This window comes from Solanum tuberosum, unplaced genomic scaffold (genome assembly GCF_000226075.1).
Source record: "Solanum tuberosum cultivar DM 1-3 516 R44 unplaced genomic scaffold, SolTub_3.0 scf00446, whole genome shotgun sequence".
NCBI lineage: Eukaryota > Viridiplantae > Streptophyta > Magnoliopsida > Solanales > Solanaceae > Solanum > Solanum tuberosum.
The window spans coordinates 413,487-419,653 of record NW_006239368.1 but is presented as its reverse complement, the minus strand read 5'-3'; positions in this window follow the sequence as shown (position 1 = coordinate 419,653).

Below are 6,167 nucleotides of genomic sequence, written 5' to 3'. Positions count from 1 at the left end.
CCCCCTCACACCGGCCCCACCACCCCACCCTACCCAAAAAAAATTAAGTTTATCTTTAAAAAATATTTTCAATTTCAATTCAAAATTTTATTTCTACTCTCTAGTAAAAATAAAAGATATTTTCTCAAAAATAATTTTCATTCATAAATGAAACACTAAAAAATCTTTTCCGAAAAATATTTTCTAGTCACCAACCAAACATGAGAAAACAAGTAAAAAATCTACTTGTTTTCCAGGAAAACATTTTCCTTAATACCAAACACACCCTAATTCTTCACACCCCCTCTTAAAGTGATTATTAGGAATTGAGATGTTCAATTGCAATAGGGCTCAATTCGAGTGTTTAAATGAAATATCTTGACAAGTTTTAGGGGTTGGTTTTGTATTGATCCGAATAGAGAAGTAGCGAACATGGCTAATGCTTAGCATACTAGATTACACCTGATTACTTGTACTTGAGTTTTCTTGTCTAAGTTGTTTCAGTTAGTTTTGGTTCTAAATCACAAGCTACATATAGAGCTGCACATCTGCATACAGTAGCAATATTTAGTTTAACTTGGTACTTTTATGAGTAGCTTTTTCGAGTCAATCTTTTTGAGTTATGTATGTGTTGACACCAAATTTTAGATCTCCATAATATAAATTAATCAGCAAGCTTCTTAAATTCCAAACGATTTGAAATAATTGACTTTATAAAATTCAAATTATTTTTTAAGTTATTTTAATAGTTTTTTCACTTCTTTATAATTTTTAAATAATATATGTTTTATATAATTTTGTATATAATTAGTATAGTTTATGAATATTCAAAAATTGTATCAAAAAGATTTTAGTTTTGCTTAAATAGTTGGTTAATTGGTTTAGTTAATTAATACTTATATTTTTGAGTTATTAGTTTATAATCAAGTTAATTATTTTATTTTGTTAAGATTGAGAAGCTCGTAGTTTAATTATGTTAACTCATCCTATTTAAATTCTTGCCGAATTCACTAAATAAACTCAATTTGACTAACTTCTCAATTCCCATGGCCATAATTGCAAATCATGTGGCAATTTTCCTATTACAAATCTAGCCCCTTTTCTTTCCTCCATTCAATCCATTAAAAGACCAAGTTTTGAACCTTTTACTCACAATTTCCTTCAACCCAAGTGCAATTTTCCAGCAACTTTTTTTCCACCCTTAGTTCCTAACCCATCAGCCCACAAAACAAAAGAGAAAAAAAACATTCCAAAAGACCCATCGTTCAGCAGTACCAAAACAATTTTCAGACCCATTTTCTCTAATAACTCTCCAAGCCCCAACCCAATACAATACAACCGATCCATTCCACCAAACCGACCCGACCCCACCTCGTTTTTCTTCTTCCTCGCGTGACCAGACGCAAAACTAGAAGCTACAGCGTCAAAATACACGACGCGAAACAGACGCGTGAACGACCTCCACCCGTTTCTTCTTCACACGAGAACCCAGAAGTGGCATGGCGTCCCTGTCGCAGCAGCAGTAAAATCACCTGCAAGTTCGTCCTTCCAGCCTTAGGATTGAGCTGTGTGGCGCTTCAAGGACGATGAAAATGAATCAACCACCCGTTCCCCCTTTTCCTCTTCCGGAATGGGGTTGAAGATCTCAGAAAATGGTGTCTCCCTAAAATGGTGAAAGGTTTTTTGAAGTTTGAATTTATTGGGCCTTGATCCCCATCCGAATTGGATCTTTTCCCCCCATTTCGAACCCTAAATATCCCTTATATATTTTCTCTTTTATTCACTATTTAAGGGAGGGGGAAAAAGATTTTTTAGTTGGAAAATTTTTAGCGAAAATACAGAGAATTGCTTGAGCCAAAGTAGTTTGAATACAAATAAAAAAATACACTCTGAATATAGAGCGGCTTGAATTCTGTCCAGGCTTTTTGTTCGTTGTTCGTAGTTGAGTTAGCATAGTGGTGAAGTCGTCCCCTGCTCCTTCTCGTCCCTGTCTCGCTGCCTCGAAAAAGGTATCACCTTCTTCTACCTCAAAATGACCTTTTAATGTTTGAAAAGCTCTTTATTTTGTGTTTAGTTGGCTGTTAGTTGCTGTTTAGTTTATAATATTTTGATATGATGTATATGTTTTTTAGTCGCTTCATTAAGTTAGTTGCAATATCGAATTAAAGTTTTATGGATTTGTACTCGATATTGTGATATTTCTATTTTCTTAAGTTTGAGCTTTGCTACAACTTTCTTTTTTACTGTTAATGCCATTTCTTTTACAAAAATGAAGCAGAATCTCGGCAAACTTGTTGATGTGAAAGTTGTTTATCGTGTTACCTACTATTTGTAGAATGCAATAGCTTATTTTCCTCCATCTGTTAGTTTCTATGTTCACAACTTGCTTCATCTCAAGTTTTCTTGTGCTTAGCATTGTCTCAAAAGGTTGCCTAAATGTCGTGTCTAAGCTGTTTGATTCAATAGTTTCATTTCATTTTCACTATGTGTTTTTATCCTGTTTTAAGTTCATTCATAGACCGTTTAATCAAGTCTCGTTTCAACTCTCTTTATCTAAATCTGATCGTGTTTCCATTATTTGTTTGAAATTCAGTTTTCTCGTTTTCCTCCTGTTCGGAATCCTGAAGGATTGAATACGCTAAGTTTATTTCTGTTATTATTACTTCTTTTACTTCGATTTAATGTCAAGTTGATTGTAGTCTTAGTAGTTGTGTGTTGAACATCTAATCTATTGTTGTCAAAAGAAAAAAAATAAAAAAATGAAGTGTGCTTTATCGTTTGCCACTAATTTGTTTGCCGGTATGTTAGTTTTCAAAGTATGCAATTTCCCTAATGTCGCATAGACGTGGTACTGCCTTTCTAACTAGATAAAAGTGATATTCATTTATGCAAAATTTGTCATATGTGGGTCTTGCTGCTTGAAATTTCAATGCAGTATTTCAGTGGAGTTTTCTTCTTATAAGCTTAAATGTATTGATTCCATATGTTACTTTATTTTTATATATGAGGCATGTGGACCGGTACTTTTGTTATATTTTTGGTGTCTTATTTATGCTTTGAATATTGCAAATGGAGCTCAAAAGATCTCAATATTTGGATAAGCATGGAGTAATTGTTGATTTTTCTTTTTAAAAATAATGCTTAATTCCTTTATTTGTTAAGTTTGAGCTTAAGGTTATTACCGTTAAGTTGTATTTTGACAAACTAAATATAGCCTAGATTATTTTATTCGCCTTCAGTTATTGGGGCAGTCTCGATTTAATCAAAACTATTTTGTGCAAACCATATGTGTCCTCCTTGCCTAGATTGATTAAAGTAGTGGTCTCTTTTATTTCATTTTTTTTATTTCATTAAATTATTACTTATTCTATATCTCTTTCATTTGGCTAATTTGTTCTTCTTTTCCTATATCATGTGATTTCGTATGGAGTCCAAATTGGACTCTAGTCCTCCATCCTCTCACATTTCGAAATGGGCCACGAAGGCCACATAAATTTTTGTCGAGTCTGCCAAGCAATAAAAACCGATGAACAGGGTTGAAGGAATTCGATGCAGAGGAGAATTGAAAAGATTGGGCCAAAGGCCCAGTCTTTATATAAAAAGAGATTGTATTTTGTTATTTTGGGTCTAAGCCCTTGTCATTTCACTTATTACTATCTTGTTAGAATTTAGGACTGGTGGAAGATGGGCCTCAGGCCCAAAGAAGTAAATTTCGAATTTAGTCTAAGACAGGTACAAAAAATGGGCAAGAATTGGGCCCAAAATGAAAATAGACCCAAGTACTGGCTCAGGCAGACAGATCCAGACTTGGGCCTAAATTCTCGTTCCCTACCTATTTAATTGCTATTATGTGTTTTATTTGTTAAAATTGATTTCAAGGTTTTAAAAATTCAATTCCCCAAAAAGAGTCCATTTCGAGTAAACACTTATATTTCTTCTAAAATTAAACAAAGTTATCATTGCTTCAAGAATATTTATAAGTTATTTGCCTGAGTAATTTTTCCCTTACCCTTAAAAATAATTTAGAGTTTTAAACTATTTATTCGCAACTTAGACAAATATTTATATCATTTAAAATATTGGCCAAATAATTAATTGTCGGATAATCGCGTATTGGCGGGCATTTCGGGTGCTTTCAAACCCTTCCCGAAATGCTAATAAGAACCCCGAACCCCTCTTTAAGTTTTCATCAGATTTTTTATTTTTGTCTTTTGAAAACAACAGTTTTCTTAAAAATTAAGTGGTAACTCTTAAAACCAATGTAAACCATATTTTTAAATAAAACAGAATGACAACTCTGCTGGGAAATTGAATGGTTTTAACCTTAAGGTTAATTTATTTGGCTATGTGTTTTAACTGTCTACTTGCTTTATTTATCGTAAATATTAAATTGTTGCATTCATGGTATGACATAATTCGTCAAACGACACTTATTTTAATTTTCCATTTAAAGGACGATTATGCGAGCCGCAGTCGTTCATTAACCAAATCTTTCTCGAGGCACCTTGACGAATGTAGTTGATACTGGATAGTCAACGGTTGTTAACTATCCCAGCCTAAGTAGTCCGCTTGGGTCACCAATCCACTATAAACAAAGCCCACTCTTAGTCAAACTAGGGTAGAGTAAAACCAAATCCCTGAAATTTAGCGCATTGGCTTAAGATGACCCAACACCCAGGGCGTGTTGGGCCCATTAGAAAGATCACCTTGAGTCCAAAGGGCCCACGACCTGAACGGACGTTCATACTTACGTGTTTGAAGGATGTATGTGTTTTTTGACAAATTGTTGCGTCTTGGGTTTGGGGGGTATCTAATTATTTGTATGTTTTTGTAGATGGTCAAGCAACACTTGAGTTTCAAAATGGTCACCGAGACGTCGAACCTCTTTCGTGTATGGTGGAACAATCTCAATGCATATTAGAAAAGAGAACTTTACATTCACTTGGGTCACCTCCCGTCGATAATGAATCTCAAAGTTTGGCCCAAGTTCATTGATGTGGTCACTCAATTTTAGGATGATGAGAATATGATGTTTCGCTTTGGAGATGTCGAAATGACACCAACTGTTGAAGATATCAAATATTGTCTAAATAACGTCGGAATGTGCCAGAAAAGGAAAAATCATCCAAATCATCACATTTTGCTACCGGATAAGCCGACCAGCAAAGAACTGAAAAACATGTTGTTATTGGTAAATGCAGGGTGGCTAGACACCCCAAGTATTCCGTTTGTAAAGTTCTACGAACAATGGGGACACCAGAACTATTATAAGAATTTTTCAAATGAGTTTCTTGATTATGGTAGTTGGAGGCAGACTCAAACTCTAGCATTTGTCGTATGCCTATTAGGGACGATGGTATTTCCTCAGGACGGAGGGAATGAAATTAATACTCGAATCGTCATGGTAACTCACGCCATCTTTGAGGGTGTTGGTAAAAAGGGACAAGTCAAGAAATACTTCAACCTGAACCCGATCATTTTGGCCGACATCTATCGAGCTTTGGGTCAATTCAAAAATGGGTTTCCATTTTTTCAAGGATGTAATATTTTGTTACTGTGGTGGATGTCTAAACATCTAGTGAAGACATACGAGACTCAGAAGTAGGAATTAGCCGAACCACAAAAAGAAAGCCACCTCGACCACTACGAGTTCCATTTGAGCATCAACAAGTTCAAGATCCATAGCACGAGGGAAGCATGGGCTACAAGTCTTCCACGACATAAAAGATGAAAATGTACAATGGATGTTTCAAGATTTCATGTCAGAAAAAATAGTTGTTTAGGGGGCTAAGTGTCCTTTCCTAATCCTTCCTGGCATTAGAGAGGTACGACCCTACAACCCTAGCAGGGTAATGCAGCAATTCGGCAGAAGACAAATTCTACCTTTCAAAGGAGACACTAGCCGCTACGTCTTTGACTACAACGGGTGCGACCAGATACCTCATGCCAAGGATATTCTTGATGAATAGGTCGCGCGGGGTTAACCTAAAATAAAGCATGGCCGAAGACATATTTGAAGTTGGGTATGTTGACGAATACAAAAAATGGTTGCAGAATGATCTACGTGGTACACTTGACCTGATGCCACGCACGGACCGACAGATTGAAGTTGTCCAGGTAAGACTCCAAATCCAAGCCTACCACTTTCATCAGGAATGGGACCGAAGAGAGCAAGAGTTTCAACGTAA